Source organism: Hetaerina americana, unplaced genomic scaffold (assembly GCF_022747635.1).
Source record: "Hetaerina americana unplaced genomic scaffold, ioHetAmer1.1.p SCAF_1, whole genome shotgun sequence".
In the NCBI taxonomy this organism is placed as follows: domain Eukaryota; kingdom Metazoa; phylum Arthropoda; class Insecta; order Odonata; family Calopterygidae; genus Hetaerina; species Hetaerina americana.
In genome coordinates, this window is record NW_027286069.1 from 70,625,138 (window position 1) to 70,644,636 (window position 19,499).

Sequence of the window (19,499 nt, forward strand, 5' to 3'; positions counted from 1 at the left end):
AAATATTTTAATAAGTTCAACAGTATCAATGAAGTTTATCACCCAGTGGCTGCTTCACACTTATTCTTAATACTCCTAAAATTGAATGGAAAGGGCTCAAACAAAACCTCCAGGCAGCTGGTTCCAATCAACAATAACTCTGTTTAAAAAAGTGTATTTTTTCTTATTTGTTTTTTGGATCATAGGAAACTGTTAAAGTTAATTATACCAAAGAAAAATTAACCAGTTCATTATTTTTTCAATCTTAATACTTATTAATTCCATATAGCGCACTGCATCCCTGTGTAATTCATCGCAATTTCTTATTTCTACTATTTATTTACCCCTTCCTGTGCTTGCTCGGGGCCTGCTTCAGTATACCCACACCTGACTCAGAATGGTGACCTCGGTTGCTGGCGTGGATCTACTTGAATTTTCAAAAGCTGTGTAGTCGTGATCCCTTGAAACACAAGGATGGTCGAATCCAACCAGTCTCTTGAGAGTAAATACTCCTACCGCATTGTACCCCCTCCCGAGAGAATTGTGGAGGGGTGGTGACGTAGACCCGCAACGCTACCTCTCGTCGGGCGAGTGAAACATTCACTCAATCTGGTGAGACGGTGAGAGCAAGAGGGGCCGGTTTCACTTCGCGAAGCAATGGAAAGGTAGGTGCATATCACGTGTCTTCAAAAGTACGAGAACCGGATATTGTAATTCTGAACGTCTGGGTAAAACATTCTAGCAATGTGTAGAAGAGCTCAATTCTTAATAGATCTAATTTTTGTTCCTCCTTTTTGCAGATTTTACTCGAAAGAGCCGAACTTCGCAAGTTATTTGAATGATAAGTTCGGAGGAATGGATTCGGAAATTACTACGCGGGACATCGGTGAGTGAATCGTACTCTCTACTAATGTTAGTACTTAATCCAAAATTTTTCCCGTGAATCCGATCCTGTTATCTTTTCCAACTACTCAACCAAACATTGTCACCTCATCCATTCTTCTTCCCCCTCCCCCCTCTCGTCAAGTGAAGTGTGGGTCCTTTGTTACCAGGTAGATCTTATCATGGAGACTGTAGTAGTAGTCTTATCCCTATAGAGACGTGAGTTTTATTCCACGATCCCAGAATACTTTGAAGCTGATTTATCAATCAGTGAGACGGTTGATAAAAATCAGTATGCGTATTTTCAAATTCTAATTACTCTGTGTGTGGCAGTGGTAAAACTTAATGTTAATATGGTCCAATTAGATTTGAAGAACGCAGAAAGAATGATCCGGATTAACACGTGCAAGGCTCATCGTGACAATTTGAATTGGAATTTCACAATTATCTTTCGAATTATATAAGTGGATTTTTTTAGATAAGTAAAAAAAAGTATTATACTATATTTCGAAGATACCTACCTTGAGTCACCGGACACCTAGCCCTAATTCCGGAACCAATTTCACCCCATGCTTCGAATGTGCTTAATACCCTCGCTGTTGAAGTAGTTTTGAGTGGGATTTTATCTTCGAGCAGTTTTCCCTGAAATGTTCGCTTTCTCTTTTCCGGATCTTCTTTCCGTAATCGAAGGTTTTTTGCCATTGAGAGTGCGATCGCGAATTATCTCTCTGCTATCGCGTTCGGCTCGGCGTACATTCTTTTGTCTTTCCAACGGCATAAATGAGTATACATGTATGTTTAGTGACCAAGATGAAAGTAATGTGCTGTACGAAGATAGTTTCGGTGGTGCGGATATTGGGATGTCAGATCACTGCTTTAAAAGGGGTGAAAGGCTGGAAGTAGTTTCGCTTGCAATGCTCTCCTCTTCCCCTTCACCGTTCAGTAAGCGCGTTGCGAAAGAAAGACCAAACGGCGAGGGCCGCATGCGTTATCTCGCCACTCGTCTTCTTACAACAAGCGATAGGACCTGATTTTCGGTTTACTTTCGTCCCCTAATTGCTCGTCTTAATCCTCTTTGTAATAACTGTTCACACTATGATTTTTCCAAGAGGTGCAACTGAGGCCCAAGCACGGCTTAACAGAGGTTAAATTGGCCTTCAACCAGAGTTAACCTAATTCCACGTGAAGCCCACCACAGTCTGGAATGGCAAACCCCATTTAGACGGCTGTTGTGCGAAATCCAAATGTTGTGTTTAAAGTCCTGCAAATCGTTCGGCAGGCTTGATCGAGGCCCAGCCGTTTGGTCAAAGTACGCCACCGACCCGTCCCTTAAGTGCCAAGGGGAGGGGATGGCAACCGCCGCCCCCGGCAAGGAATTCGAATCCTGGTCCAACGGGTCCGACTACAAACTCGATAATACCCAATTGGGACTCGACCGTGGCGTATCAGACTGGCGCATGTACAGACGAAAGCCATCGGAATTGATGAATCGCAGCGCATGCGATGTGGGTACGAGATGGGAACGGGGGATAGCGCTTTGTTACTTGATAGACAGTATCAGCTGTGTCAGGGGAAAATATTCTTTTGTGTGTTTATCGAAATTGATTATCTAAATAAATTGGCCGTGGTACGATATATTTACTCTCGAGGATAAGGAAGGAGAAAGTTCATCTAGTGATGCCTTATTAAAGCCGACTGTACCTATACATCGTTGCTCCGAACGTGAACTCTTCTTATAACATCTTTTAGTGTCCTATTTTATTTCTAGAACATAAATCCGCACATTTCCAATATTGTCGAACACTTACAGATCTTTTATACGGGGAACGCTGAAGAGCTATTAAATGAATTCAAATAAACGTTATTTTCTTCGCGTTTCCATATTACTAAGTCCAGTGAATACTAAGCAAAATCTCGCTACGCAACATTTCTGGCCGGTATCCCGTTGCACGTTTTTCATGCCCTTAGTTCGAGTCTATGATGTTTACATGGAACTCCTAGAGACGCAGCTGGAGTTGGGCCAGCTGCTACGTCAACGAGATAGCTCAGATTAGCGAGATCCAGTAGCCTGAATGCTGACGCACTTGAATCTGAAGGCGAGCCTAGCTGTTCGAGACGCAAGGAACACTGGCCCCGTGCTACTTGGTTTTCGATCGATATTCGATCCTTACTAAGCCTCTACTGGCGTTAGCTAATAATAAAAATGCAATATTCGCTCTTGGGAATCTTCCCTCAGCTTTGGATTAATTAAGTTTTACCATCACCCTCAGAAATTGATGTGGAATAACACAATCGGAAACATTTGTCATTTTGCATACAGTATTAGTAGTAGTGCACCACCTATTACGTGTTCCCCAAAGTTTGTCGGCACGAATTTCTCTTGTTTCATAATTAATCGAGGTGCCAGAAGTTTACGGTGCGTCTATATATTTGATAACATTTCGTTAACCTGAATTATACTTTTATGCACATTTTTGATGTTTGGTGCTTAAGAAAAAATAGAAGCGAATAATTTTGAGGGCCATGATCTTAATTGATGAATTACGTCCTTCGGAACGCTGTTGAACACGGCCACGAGAAATATTTATTTAGAAATATTCTCGTTTCACTGACACATCGACTTGCGTGGTATATTTTGGAAAAACGATAACTACTACTGGACTTAAAACTATTATAATTCATTTCTGATTATCTTTTTATAGAGGATGCCTCGGTACCTTAATACCAGCCTTCGAGCCTTATAGTACTTTCGACTGTGGTAATTCGTAGGAGACAGGATCAGTGGGTGTCTTCAAATCCTTGGATCCGTAGGTAACATCATCTTAATACTGCGGAATGTCTTTTAGGTATGTCTGTTCTTTTGAAATTATTATGCAGTCGATTCAGTGGAATGGTCGGATGAAGTGTTTTGCTGCGTTATTACGTCCAACAAACATCGATTAATACATTTCCCCTATTCTTCGTTCTCGTCAATTAGCGGTTAACTTTTCAAAATAGAATTTCAAGCCCACACAAGTGACGTACTCGAGCATTTTTCTTGCAAAACATTGGGTAATACTACTTTATGATGATCCAATACAAATAATGTGGAAGATTTAGACTTTCTACAGAGAGGATCCTGAATTTGTCTCACTTTTGAACAAAGACGGGTCTTTCTGGATGAACTGTCTAAAGCTTGTTGCTTCTAATTCCTCCAATGACTTTGGTAATATGTCATCTTACTTGTTTAATGAAGTTAATGTTAAAAATATGTATGAACTCAAATGTCGGAGCACTTATGATCAGCTACTACTATGAATCAGTGTTTGTGAAGTTACAACATTGGATCAGCTGTTTTTCTGCATCCAATGCCTCTTTCCAGGTTCATCCAGTGATGAATCCATCCATAACCCTATGCCCTCTTTAGCAATGCAATTTTGGGAATTCTGGCTTCTTCCTTGAGGGACCATATACACTACTTGTCCGTGATACTTTCACATAATGTTCATGTAAAAATTAAGTGCAATTCAGTTTATTGATTTGTGCCTATTCAAATTTGCTCTTGCTTCTTGTTAAAAGGAAGATTGAATAATGTTTTGCAACTCTAATCCATTTCAAAGTGTGAATTGTAAATAATAGGGGACTGAATGACTTACAGATATGAAACAATTGCTCTTCCGTAAGTAAAAACTCAATTATTAAACGAAGTCATTCCTATAGATTTTTGTTCCTTATAAAAAAAGAAGGGAAAGGTTAATTAATGTAGTGTGTATTTTTTAATGTATTTCATATTTAAAACATTCCTTGCATATTTAGGTTGAAAAACTAATTTTTTAAATTATTTTTTTGATCATTTTCATAGCTACAAATTAAAATATTTCATTCTTCAATTAGAAATTTTAATAAAAATTTTGAAAGATGCAAGTTTTCTATGGTAGATATCAGTACAAATATATTGCAGCTGAGAAAGCTTCTGCCGTTTCTGTGAACGCACTATATTCTTAAAAAAGTTTGTATTTTGCTTCATTTATTCTATTTTATTCACACTATGATGACATGGCGTGTGTTGTGTGCACCTGTGCTAGATTATGGATAATATCATACTACATCCTTTTGGCTGGGTGATGTTTCTCTTCCTTGACGCAAGTTGATAGTCTCTGAAAATAATTATATTTTTGGTGCTTTAAGTGAAAACTGAAGTTATACGTAAGTTACTTGGCTCCTCCACACACAGCGTAAGATTCTGTATTCTTATTGACACAAGTTCGAGGAAGGAAGGCAAAACAGGCCATTGTGAGCTATAAGAGTTTATCACCACCAGTAAAAATATAGTTGCAAATGATTCATTCTGTAGGGAAAAGTTCCTTAATTGTCATATTCTAAATGCACCGATAGGTTTTATCATGCTTGTCATTGTTCTATCATGTGGAGGGAAAAACCATTATTAGCACACTGACCTTTTTTCCTAAGCTGTTTTATATTAACTTTGCTCCATTGAGTAGCTTTGTCTTGTATAGAGATTTTTCTCTGTGTCAAATGTAATTTTTTAGAGCTGAAATTTCACCAATGTATGCCTTGAAATATTCCTGATAATTTTCACTGCACAATTTGCATCAGCAGTGTTAATATTTGGTAGTGATCCGTTGTGGAGTTCGTGTAACCTTTGCTGTTTGGGTCACCTTAGTTAACGTAATGTGAAGGATGCATAATATTTTTAAATCTTATAAAATTTGTTTGTATTTTGCTTCATTTATTCTATTTTATTCACACTATGATGACATGGCGTGTGTTGTGTGCACCTGTGCTAGATTATGGATAATATCATACTACATCCTTTTGGCTGGGTGATGTTTCTCTTCCTTGACGCAAGTTGATAGTCTCTGAAAATAATTATATTTTTGGTGCTTTAAGTGAAAACTGAAGTTATACGTAAGTTACTTGGCTCCTCCACACACAGCGTAAGATTCTGTATTCTTATTGACACAAGTTCGAGGAAGGAAGGCAAAACAGGCCATTGTGAGCTATAAGAGTTTATCACCACCAGTAAAAATATAGTTGCAAATGATTCATTCTGTAGGGAAAAGTTCCTTAATTGTCATATTCTAAATGCACCGATAGGTTTTATCATGCTTGTCATTGTTCTATCATGTGGAGGGAAAAACCATTATTAGCACACTGACCTTTTTTCCTAAGCTGTTTTATATTAACTTTGCTCCATTGAGTAGCTTTGTCTTGTATAGAGATTTTTCTCTGTGTCAAATGTAATTTTTTAGAGCTGAAATTTCACCAATGTATGCCTTGAAATATTCCTGATAATTTTCACTGCACAATTTGCATCAGCAGTGTTAATATTTGGTAGTGATCCGTTGTGGAGTTCGTGTAACCTTTGCTGTTTGGGTCACCTTAGTTAACGTAATGTGAAGGATGCATAATATTTTTAAATCTTATAAAATATTTGTACAGCTCATTAATGCATTCATTAATTGATAATAATGCTTGAAAATTGATTCCAATGGTAACCTTATATTTTAAAAGTTTAAATTTTGTTTTAAGCGACACACAAGCCATATAAAACTCATGCACGCTTGTGATAGTGTACACTAGACTAGGCTTATTGTAGTTATAAGTAATTGAGGTTGCTCTTGTAATTTTCATTGTAAAATGACAAAATTGACCATTACCACCACAGTTTTCTTGTGACTAAAACACTCAATGCACCTTGTTATTTGTGTAGAATAACTAAGCAGATGTGGGATATTTATGAAATTTTCGCCCATAATTTATTAATCAAACAGTGCCCACATTTCTCTGAAGGCCATGATACCTCCATTAGCTAAGAGAAGTAAAGTTGTTCCTTATCATTTGAGAGGGCATTGTATCTGTTTTAAACTTGAAGTTATATCCTTTGGATAAATTATTTAACACCTAATAATTACTTCCCAGACTCAATATGCACAGTAGTATAAATCTTAAATCTGATTTCAATTGATATTGGCTATTGAAATAATTATTACTAATGTTATAAGAAATATCAATTGTCAGAATACACAATATTGGTACCATTAATGGCAGTATTTTAAACAAATGCTTATTGAATTGTAAATTAAGGCACCCATTCATCATTACTATTTAATTACCCAATTGTCCTCTTTAAATAATGCCCTTCTTGTATTCTAAATCCATATGGATTAATTCATTGACCCACACAAAAGATCCATCATTAATCCAGTCATGATGATTCATCAGTTTTATCAGTTACCAAATAGGTGGTAAATATGAAAAATGACTTATGCCTCGCCTTTTGGCAACTCTCCAACATTTCTGGGTTCCACTTGATGTGATTACCTTAATGTATCAGATTTTTATATTATGAAGCAGCTAATTCAAAGATGCTTTTCATAGATTATTGTAAAAGATAAGATTGAATTTGCTGAAATATCATAAGGTTTAGGGCTGTCTATAAATCTATTAAGTAACCATGTATATTTCCATAATATGAATGGACCTTTGTGGGCACCATGCAATGAATGTTCTATATTGCATCCTGCTCTGCATTTCCTGTTCAATGTTGACCAGGATTATTAATTCTTTTTTTATTACCCTTCCCTATTTCTTGACATACTTCCTTATATTATTTGTCAACTTGGCACTATCACTCCCTCTTCTCTTAGTATTTCTGCCACCAATTTTCATTGCTCCCATCCCATTTTGTGATCTGTAGGTCTTTCTACCCATCTCAAAGTATTTTCACCAGTATTTTTATGCTGTCTTGATGCCTGTCCCCTTGTGATCAAGGAAAAATCAGGGGTATGCAAATGGTTTGGGGCACTAGACTTCATATCAATATGTTTATAATTTATATCCATATTTCTCAGAGCATGATTTCCTCTCAATTTTCATCTAATATCCATGTCTTTCTTACAATTTCTTGGCATTTTTCAGCTGATTCCTGCCATTACCCTCCAATATGTAAGACCACAAAGTTCCTTTTACTCTTCATCCTGCTTGTTATCTCCATTTTAAAAAATATACTCTAAATCAATATTTTCACCAATATTTTGTCTACGTCTTAATTTAAAATGCTAGTTATCCCCTCACTCCTCTTTGCAAAATAGTCTCTGTTTGGTGTTATTTTCGTTTCATAACTTCAATCCTCTATGTCCAAAAAACTTTCAAGATAGGTGGTCTTTTTCACCTTCAGTTGTCCAAGTTGTACAATTTTAGTATTTCACTTTGCCTTCCAATTTTTCAAGAACCTCATTTGTTTCTTTTAATTTACCCTGATTCTCATCCTATGCCAATCAATTTGTTTTGTAATGTGATCAGCATTGATTATAAATCCTCAAGATGACAATCTATAAAGCTTGATCATCTGAAAATCTGATTTTATGAATTTGGCATATATAGTCACTCATACCTCGTCTAGCTCTTACCAAACCTCTTTCACCATTTCCTCCATGTAAATGTAGATGGATACCCACTTTCATGGGTGATAGTGGACATCTATCTTATCCCCATGCCCATCCCCATTCTCCTGCCACTATCCATACCTGTGCAGTCTACAACAGGCTTTGGATTTGTTACCTAACCACATGGCCTACCCCTTTCTTTTGCCATACATTAATTTTGTCCAATTTACTCTACAAAATACCTTTTAGAATTCCACAAATCTCAATTCCACAAATTGTCTCAATCAATTTTCTGCCTTTTTTTGTTGCTAACTTTAATCATATTAAATATTTTTCTGTATTCAAAATCTAACTTATTGTATCTTAGTTCTCGCAAATGAAATATTATTACTTTTTATTTGCCCAGAGATCAGAGTACAAAAATACCAGGTGGGTGGTGTATGCACATGATATAAGGCATGTCAAAAAGTAGCAAAGACACAGGCTCAATTAAGATACATAAAAGAAATGATGCTCATAGTTACATAATGTTTCCACAATCCCATGAACATTGGCTGTAACATGCACATGAAATATCAAATTCAGAAAAATCATTGATCACCAACATGAATCGGACCATGACCATTGCTAGAAACCAAAATAATGAACTTACTGGTTGGGAATATTGTTGAGATATTAGTCAACCAAGTAGAACATATTACGCTGTAGATATCTTTTTAATTTATGCCTAAATGCAGTAGTTCCCTTTTTATGCTTGATACTTTTGGGTAGTTTGTTATATAATCTGATGCCCATTTCATTGGGTCCTAATTTCAATGCTTTAGTTCTTATATTCCCTTAATGGATATCATTCCTTCCTCTGTAGTAATGATGATGATAGGCAGAGTTAAGAGAATAGTTGCCAATGTTATTTTTTATATATAGAATTAAAAACATAATGTAGGTACACGGGAGTGGTAGCAAATTTAATTCATGGATAATAGGCGTTGATGGAGCATTGTGAGCTTTCCTGGTGAATAGACCTATGAAGGAGTTGACTGCTCCCAATTCTTCCTGAGTCCCACTCAGTGTTTGCTAGCCTCTCTGTTTAAGGATACGATTTATAAGTCATCATGTTTTCTACAATTCTTTCCTTAATTCTATTATTTCTCCCTTCGAACTCCACCTCACCTTCTGACTTTCAGGGTTGTTCATATTTCCTTGCCACCTCTTCCTCTGCCTGCACATGGGATTTTCCTTTTTGGGATTAGAATTAATGTTGATCATAGTAATTATGGGCCAAATTATGCCCTCGTGAATGTGCAAATGAGCCCATAAAAACTTTCTTTGAAGGTTTCTCAAACCCTTAACTGGATGCTTATTTTTTAAATATCCCATGTCCTTATTCTCTTTCAAAACATTTTCTTTAATAATGTAGAGATCCAAGTAAGTGGAACCTATTCTTCTCGTGTATTATCTATTTTTAAGTAAGCTCAATTGCCAGTTTTAGCTTCATCAATTTATAACAGGAATGATTTTTTTATTAACACAGAATGGACTTTCTAATGGTGAAATGATGAGTCAGTGCTATTCACATGTTGAAGAAAAAAATTGGGTTATTGCAAATTAAATAAAGAGAAAGAGCCCTCAGCCAATGTAGGTTTGTAATGGATTGGTGTGTCTTGATTCAATGTGTGATAGGTAATTGTTAAAAGTTTGATTTTGACACACAATGATTTTTATTTCATATTTCTTAAATTTATTCCAGTTTAAACTTTTATTTTTCCTGGATTTTGTCTTTCTTAAGCTCTTAATAATTTATTCCAGCCCTTGAACTGCCCTAGAGGCCTAATATGTTCCCTCCTCTCCTTTGTTCCCTCAACAATCTTACTGTGCTGTCCTTGGCACTTTTTTTTGCCTTCTTCAGATTGAACCCATTAGCTCCTTCTCTTTTTCTGCCATTTGTGAAGATTTTTCTTGGATCTTCTCCATTAAATTGTCAACACTCGCTTTATGTAGATGATCTTCAAATGTGCTGTCGTTGCTAGCTCCACAAGCTAGGTAATTAGATATTTAAGGATAATACTATATAGAGGTCTCCTTTATTGTGGATTGTTGGTTCTTCTGAACAGTGGCAAAACTCAAGCTATCCCTCTCAAGAACCACTTTCTTGATTAATTTTGATCTGTTAACTTCATCCCAAATTCAAAGTTGGACATTCTGAGTTACTGTACTCCAAAACCATACACAACCTAGGTATAATCCTTAATGATAACTTGTCATAGAAAAAACAAATGTCATATTTCAAATCAAATCAATGTCATTATACCAACTTAAGGTGAGCAAAAAGAGCTTAACCTTAAGCTGCAGTGCCTGCTAAATGTTTGATACATTTATAATCTAAGCAAAGAAAAGATCTAAGTCATTATTCTGAAAGATTAGATTGGTAATGTACTGTACCCATTTGAACTATGCTGTCAGAACATTTCTTTTTTTGCCAAAAATGAACCTTCCTACTTAATTGAATCATTTTCGGAAACAATTACTAATATTTCTATGATAACTAGAAGAGAACAAAACAATCTTCAATGAATTATTGGATAAATGAATTAATTGTGAGAGCTTTGCAACTGATTTCAACCTGTCTTAGGAAATATTGTTCAGAAGAAATTTAAAAATAAAAATAGTATTATATGTAATTGGAGAATTTTTTCCTTAATATTGAAGCATGCATCAATATCACTTATTTTCCAAATTACATTTGTAATATCATGATTTATTCATGTTCTTTGTTTGCTCTATGGGCCTTGTCCCAGAGTATAATAAACATTTATTGCATTCTAAGTTATTTTATCCATTCCATGTCATTTCCGCATCTTTAAGTTCACTGATCAATGCTCATAGACCTTACCTCAAAGGCCATTTAAATAGAAGAGCCTTATAGAGTGAAAAAATTAACTCTTCTCTTTTAACTCTTTATGTTGCATAAATTTGAAGTTACGGAGGATTGGAAATCATGGAGTGAAGAGAACAACACCTAAAATTATGCTGTCTCTGCACCTTCCCTCCTTCATCCAAGGTATAGCCTTCATCAAGGTGGCAGTATGAATTTCCTTTTCCATATGGTGAGCCCTATTTTTGGTAATAGATTGCCTCTGCAGTTTTAATTTAATGATTTATGGTACTGGTTGAAATAGTAGTTGGCTGAGGTCATTTTGAACTTTCATTAGCAATTCACCTTGGCTATGATAACTTCTTGACAACAATTCCTTCCTGTGTGATTAGTTCCAATGAAAGAAAACTCATTACCCAATACACCAAGGTAACCTTTAATGTTGAGTTTTTTCAATCAATATATTGAACAAATAGTCTTTTGAAAAGCACAGATTGCACTAGATAAAGAGAAACAGTAAATGCATTTCCTCAAAATATTAATCAAAATTGTTTAAAATTAGGATTGAGACAAGTTGAAAAACCAAGTATTTCATGAAAATTTTCCAGAAATAGGGTTTTTTTGCACCAAGGTCTTAAGGGTGGATGTTGTAGTATTTTACAAAATGCAAATTCATGTTAGTCTCTGTCCATTCATTATGTGACTAAAGACAAATTTCACTTTTTGAAAATTTTTAAATGCGATAATTATTTAAACAAATAAAAGAATCCTTGGTCAACATCCCAATTTTTTAAAATTGTATCCCATTGGTCTTTATCTTTAATCTGTCTTAATGACCAGTATTTCTAGAAAGTTCAACTAATAATATTTTAAGTACATTATGAATTCTACTTGAGTATATTGGAGTTGGTATTTTTGAGCGAGGGATAAAAATTTTTACAAATTTTTTGGGATAAGTTAATTGTCATGGAAAATATCTTTATTTTATTTTCTTTGCATTGCAATGAAATAACTTAAGCATCCACAGTTAAAGTCATGTTATTCAAATAATGCAATTAAAATGAGTTGTGTAAAATATAGGATGAACTATTGATAAACTGTGTTTAACATCCCTTTATGCCTTCGTATGGCATTTTGTATCAGATTGTGTGAGCACATTTGCAATTGCTCACTAATGTAAAATGGCTAGTTTTTTAATAGTTATAAAGAATCTTCAGCATATATAATTTAGCTGCAAAAATATAAAGCAGTGGACAAGGTTAAAAATTCAAACTTCTTAGGTACAAGACAAAATATTTATTGGCAGATTGAAAACGCAAATTAATTTATTTTATATTAATATCAAGTTAACACAACCATAGTTATAAATAAACAACATGCTTCAATTGAAGTCCATTTTGACGAGAATTCAGCATAATCTCATAACAGTTCACTGATGCTAGCATTGTACAGTGAGCAAGATGAAACATACCTGCAATTAGGAAAATATTAACTAATTAAATCATTTTCTCCTTATGTTTAAAAAAGACTTCATTTGAATATATTATAAAATTTATTTGCCCGAGCTAGTGCCAATCATATTAAAACATAGTACTGGTGTCATTAACTATTTCATCTAGCTTTGAACAAGTAAGGGACATATCATAACAATTTGAAAGGGAAGAGGTTTTTTAACTTAATTTTAAGGCTTTTTTAACATTTTTGCCAAAAGTTAAATTTTTCTTGTTTCCGTATTGTTGGATGCAATCAAATGCAAAATATTTTTTTGCCTTGCTAAAATCAACTGCTTTCATGACTAAAGTATTATAAAATATTTCAAATCCAAACCCTCCCCGGACTACAACCTTGACGTGGTGGAAGAGCTTGTGCGTTCCGATGACCCCTAGAGCTGTGCTGGCGGGAGTAATAATAATTACTCCTGGTAGGGTCACCCATGCCAGATAGGTCGAAGGTTAGGAGCCAGATGAAAGGTTGTCTGCACAGCATCTATTCCTCAGTGAGGCGGCTGCAATGGCTTCTGACCCCAGTGGGGCGACCAGTAAGTGATGGTGTCACGTTAAAAACACTATTGAGGAAGGCAACGGGAAACCACCTCCATTATCATTCCCAAGATTAACATGATGGACTATACAGAGATTGAGTCCTGGCAACTACAGGAGCTCGGCCCAATCGGCCCAACCCTTGCAAGGGAAAACTGACAGCAGCAGGACAGAAGATGCAGGAGAAAAAAACCAAATTATTTAGAATAGGAACCTGGAATGTTAGGACAGTGTCAAGGACAGGAAAATTAGAGAATATTAAGCGAGAGATGGAAATTGGAATAATAGATATTTTGGGTCTATGCCAGGTGAGATGGAAGGATAGCGGGAATTACTGGGGTGATAATTATGGAATAATATACAGTGGAGGGGACGAGAGCCAAGGAGGGGTTGCCATAATATCAAATAAAGAGATAGGAAGAACCGTAGTCAACATAGAACAGGTAACGGATAGACTATTACTAGTAGTCATAATAACAGAACCAACGAACTTGGTCATTGTTCAGATATATTTGACAGGTTTAGGAATAGTGTGAAAAATTCGCACTGTTTCACGGGAGCAGATGCAGACTCAGACCTCAATTTAGTGGTTATGAAATGTAGCGTCCGTTTCAAAAAGATATGGCAGGGGCAGCGAGTCAGAAAATGGAATGTAGAAGCATTAAATGGTTTGAAAAGGAAGGAATACAAACAGGTGGTAGAGGAAATCATGAAGGATGGCAAAGAGCTAAGTACTATCGAAGAAAAAGGGTAAGTATCAAGAGGGGGTTGTCTAAAGCCACAAAAGACACTATTGGAACCGTTAATGCTAAAATGACTAGGAAACCATGGATCATAGATGAATTAATTACAAAGATGGATGAGCGGAGAAAATGGAAAAATGTAAATACAGAATAAGGAAAAATGAAGTACAAAGAATTAATAAATTTAGGCGGGAAACAAATAAAGCAAAAAAAGCATGGTGGAAGACGCAGTGCGAGGATATGGAAAGTCTGCAGAGGAAGGGGGAAATCGGTGCGTTGTACAGGAAAGTTGAATCGTTATCGGGAAGTAAGAAAGGGAGATCAACGCTAGCAGTTAGAGATAAGGCGGGTAAGGTAATAGTTGACACAGGAAAGATCCAAGAGAGATGGAAGGAATATATAGAAGAACTGTATAGTAAAGAACTCAGACCAACAAAGTTAGACATTGAAAAAGAAAATGACGTAGAGGAAGACAGCTTAGGATAGACTACTAGCCAATGAGATTGAAAGGGCATTAAGGGAGATGAAACTAAAAAGGCCGTGGGGGTGGATAACATTCCCGCTGAACTTTTAAAATGCTTAGGAAAATGTGGGAGGAAGAGGCTATATGGGTCGATCGGTGGTGTATTTATGAGGAAGGAATCTGGCCGGAAGACTTTGTGAGATGAGTGTTGGTTCCTATTCCCAAAAAGAAAAGGGCTGCATCATCATGTGAGTAATACAGAGCAATCAGTTTGATTTCCCATAAACCTAAAGTTGTCCTCAAGGTCATAAACAAAAGGATAGAGAGTAGGGCAAATGATTACTTAGGGGATGATCAGTTTGGGTTTAGGAAGGGGAGGGGTACGCGTGATGCCATTGCAGTAATGAGATTATTAATCGACAGGAATATAGAACACAACCAGGAGGTATTTGCCTGTTTCGTAGATTTCGAAAAAGCATTTGATAGAGTGTATTGGGAAAAACTAATGAGTATATTGCAGAAAATAGGAATAGATTGGAGGGAAAGAAGGCTAATCCGCAACCTGTACATGTCTCAGACTGCTCAGGTGCGAGTGGGGAACGGGGAGCCTGGATGGGCAGTGTTAGGAAGGGGTGTAAGACAGGGTTGCCCATTATCACAGTTGCTGTTCAACTTGTATGCAGAGGAAATGATCAAAGAGGCATGGGAGGAACTGAAGGTAGGAATGAAAGTGGGCGGAAAATTCGTAAAATCAGTTAGGTTTGCTGATGACCAAGCTTTAGTTTGTCTGTCAGCCAAGGGGCTGCAAGCATTGCTGAGTGAATTGGAAATTCAGTGCGGTAGGTATGGGATGAGAATCAATATTAATAAAACAAAGGTTATGCGATTTTCCATAAAGAAAAAGGCTAAGCTAAACATTAAAATAGGGGGGCAAAAACTAGAGCTGGTAGAGCAGTTTACGTATCTCGGTAGTGTTTTGGACCAACACGGTCAAAGTAGTAGGGACATAAGGAGAAGAATTGCGATAGGAAAAGAGACTTTCACAAGGAGGAGGGAGTTGATGACAGGGACTTTGAGTAAGGATGATAAGAAAAGACTCATAAAAACTTTGATATGGAGCGTAGCTATGTACGGCGTGGAAACGTGGTCATTGAAGCAGGAGGATAGACGTAGACTGGAGACTTTTGAAATGTGGGTGTGGAGAAGAATGGAGAAGGTCAAATGGACAGAGAAGAAAACAAATGAGGAAGTACTTGGTAAGGTGGGCGAAGAGAGGGGTTTGTTGGGAGAAATCCTATGGAGGCAGGAAAAGTGGATGAAGGGGGTATTGATCGGCAGCGGGATGTTGAAGACTGTAATTGAGGGGAGAATGTCAGGCAAACGAGGAAAGGGAAGGAACAGGATAGGGATGTTGGACGGGATGAAGAAAGTACTCAGAGCTGAAGAGGGACTTGATGTAGAGTAAGATGTAGCATTACGCTAGAGGTTGCAAATTATTTAATTAGTAATTTTGTCCATCCAAACACCACGGTTACTGGTAGATTACCTAATAATCCTAAATCAAATCCAAAGGGCATATAATTAAATTACTTTTGATTTTTCCCTGTCAGCTTGTTCAACACTTATGATGAGAAAGCTTTTGTATAAATTGAACAAATGACTAAATTGGTGAATAAAAAAATTAATATATAATTTCCATTTTTTTTTCAACCAGGTCCAGTTCCAGTGATGCCGAACCCATCCAACTTAGATGTTAAGTATTTCAAGTTTGTTTCCTGGGGAAAATTTATTAATATAAAAGACTATAATTTAAATTTACTGGTCCCTACAAGTTTGATTTTCATATTATCAATTTCAATGCTGATACATGCAAATTAATGAGTACAGGGGATATTATATGTTAATTATAAAAAGATATATATAATTATCTTTTATAATGAAACCATCTTTTTCTAATAATTGCATAATAATAAATGATAGACATGTGCTAATTATTGAATTTAACAAAATAAAAAAAAAACTCATTGGGAGGAAGGATGGATAAAAGGAAAGAGTTGTACATCAGAAACAATTTGGAAAATGGTCATTTATGTCAATGATTAATGTAAGACCTAACTAATCCATTTCTTTTTAACCCCATGAATCCTTTCCCTCCTTCCCTTCAAGGCCAATCAAACTTATCTTTCCCCTCCCTCTCTCACCCATCCTTTCCCCCCACATGTTTTTTATCTAAATGGACTATATAATTTAACTGATACCAAAATAAAAAAAGTGAAAAATACATTGTGTTCTTCTTTTACTGATGGTTAGAATTGCTCGAGTTTACCCAATACTTAAAAACATATGTATGTAAAATCATATGATGGCAGTAAGGGGGGGGGACTTCCTTTGCCTGTGTTGCCTATTCCAAAACTATTCCTTGGTATTCCAAAAATCACAGCTCAGGTGAAGCTGAGGGTAACTTGAGGCAGTTGAGATTTCGTGGCCATGCCCCTCTGTTCACTAGCCTAATGGACTTTCCATCAACTGTCCCTAACTTTAAAAGATGATCAATGATGGGGAGATTGCTGAAATCAAGCCCTAAACAAAGAAATTGAAATAGTTTGTAACAGCCTAAATTTTCAATGACTATTTGTTGGGTGATTAAATTCAGTAAAAATTTCTGAATGGGATGATTTAATGTTTTAAGACTTAAGTAAGACTAAATATTTTATCGAACCCTACTGATAGTAAATAGAGCTCTCCTAAAAGATTTTCATGAATTACTTTCCAGGGAACTATTTATTGCAGAAAAGCTAAAATGAGCATTTTTAAGTTAATCAAAGTAATGTATAGGCTGATATGAAATCTCTAATGATTTTGTTGAAAGTAAAATGATTGGTAAAAAAAAGTAGAAATCAAAAGGCACCGAGTTCGACATGTGGTCTAGAATATCATTATCCTTAGTTATTATCGTTAAGACTTCATTATGCCGTCGTGGATACATTCATGCAACTATGCTGAAGGCTAACTATTCTCGATTTAGAGAAAACTATTTCCATAGTTTGATTAACATCCCCAGCTGAAAATGCTCGCGGACCATTTTGAGAGTTCGGAATGAGTTGACTGATTAAGTAAAAGGGAGTTCACTAAACATGCAAATACTGGAGGGAATTTATAGATAAGATGGCAACAGGAAATTTAAGAAATTGATTAATTTATCTCCAATGCCGAAATTAATACAAAATGCATACAGAAAAAATACATGCATACATAATGTTCAATAGAAACAGCAATAAAACATTTGGAAGAATGTGATCACATCATATAATCAAAATTCACAGAAATATAATTTAGATGAGTCACATTGAGTGACTATTAATGCTTGAACATATTATTACCTTGAATGCAAAAAACTCAGTCAAATATTGAATAATTTAGTATTATTTTTTAAAAGCATGACAACAGTTTAAATGATAAGAGTTAGAACAACGGGGATTGCCCATTACATTTATTCTTTGATAGACGAAAGGGAAAACAAATGAATTTGGTCTCTGCAGATAATTATTAGCTGTCAATTTGCTTTCAAATATTTTTCACGCATACGAATTGAATTTAAAGCTATATGACAACGCCCAAAGGTTCCAAGGTTTTGAAATATTTAAGTTTCATTTAAAATTCTTTAAAACTCAAAAAAAAAACTAAGCGCAGTCGCTCAAGTAGGTACCGCGTTTTCCCATCTGCAATTACCCTAAAGTCGAAAGCTAATACCCTCACGAAAATTTTTCTCAAAAAGTCCACCAACCATTGAAAAGTGAACACCTACCTACGATTTATTTTAACTGAAAGTTACAATTCAAAACACACGACATGAACACTTGAACAAGTGATAGTCTCAATATAATATGCATTCCATTGTATGATAATTGGCCCGACTGTTTACATGCATACGCTGGAAGTAACTTAACATTTCATTTCTAACTCCATGTGACGGGAGATATGGTACAGGTATGTTTCACGGTACAGGTGCGTTTCACTTTTTCTTCTGCATTTTAGGTAGTACTCTGAAAGCAAGGGTCGGCGGCAGGGGGTTATTCAATCCATTCATGCAACAGCAAAATCGAGTATTTCTGAATTTTTAGTCCTATGTTTGTTTGTAAAGTAATTCAATTAATTTAAAACATGATAAGGTAAATTAATATTCCAATTTATGAGAATTTGAATACACATGTATGCTATATTTCTCTAAGCATACGAGAGGAGCTGCGGTTATTTATCATTAACATCATCGACAGTTTCCTGTTACCGAAGGCGAATAAGAAAAAAAATTGGTGGGAAATGCGATTAGCGACAGAAGAGTTAACAAGGTTAACAACGCTATCTCTCAGTTAAATTGAAAAAAGCAGCAAAAATCATGATAGTGTTTAAGAAGCAATAAACTAAGACATACATGAAGGTTCATTATTTAATTTCATTAACAATTGCTTAAAGATGGGCATAGTTTTTCTGTAATTAAGGAACCTACAGTTTCCGCTTTTCAATGATACGTACATGCATAATCTTTGCGTGTAATACAGAAATTAACCTTAAGGGTAAATCAACGCTCAATATAAGTAATGCGTTAAAACCAATGCATTAAATGGGGATTCAGTCTACTGATATTACTATATGGACGGGAGAAAGAGGAGGTGAAAAGAGTTTCAGATAGTTAGGATTCTACATCCATGCGAGACACTAATTTTTTTCATCAAAGTTCGATCCGAGAAAAGGTAATTTCATTTCAGAAATTTCATTTCCAACAACTTATTCACATTTCTTTCCAATTCTTCTTTGATGCAGGGCACTCAGAAATATACCTACATTAGATGAGACAGTCTCTCAAGTGCAGCGATTGTTTAAATAGTTCTTTGGAAACTTTATCGGTTTAGTTGCATGAAATCGGTTTAAAAACAATGGATAACATTATTTATAGAAGAGGAAACCAAGGCGATTTCAGAGGCAAAGGCATCTAATAAAAAGGATACATAAATAGTATAAAAGCCCCATCGTTAAAAAGATTCAGAAAAAGGTGCCGAGTACACTAAATTTAAGTGGTAAAACAGGCGTCAAATTTGATAAAAAATGATTGCTTCAAAATTTACTCTGGTCGACGAG

The 19,499-nt window shown here is 35.8% G+C and overlaps 1 long non-coding RNA gene across 1 annotated transcript; it reads left to right on the top strand.

Annotated features, from left to right (window-relative positions):
- The first annotated feature begins 440 nt into the window (after positions 1-440).
- Positions 441-16,632, top strand: LOC139685998 (uncharacterized). The gene is made up of 4 exons (XR_011700275.1): positions 441-644; positions 780-865; positions 11,226-11,353; positions 16,081-16,632. It is a non-coding gene; the product is annotated as an uncharacterized lncRNA (long non-coding RNA).
- Positions 16,633-19,499: the final 2,867 nt, after the last annotated feature.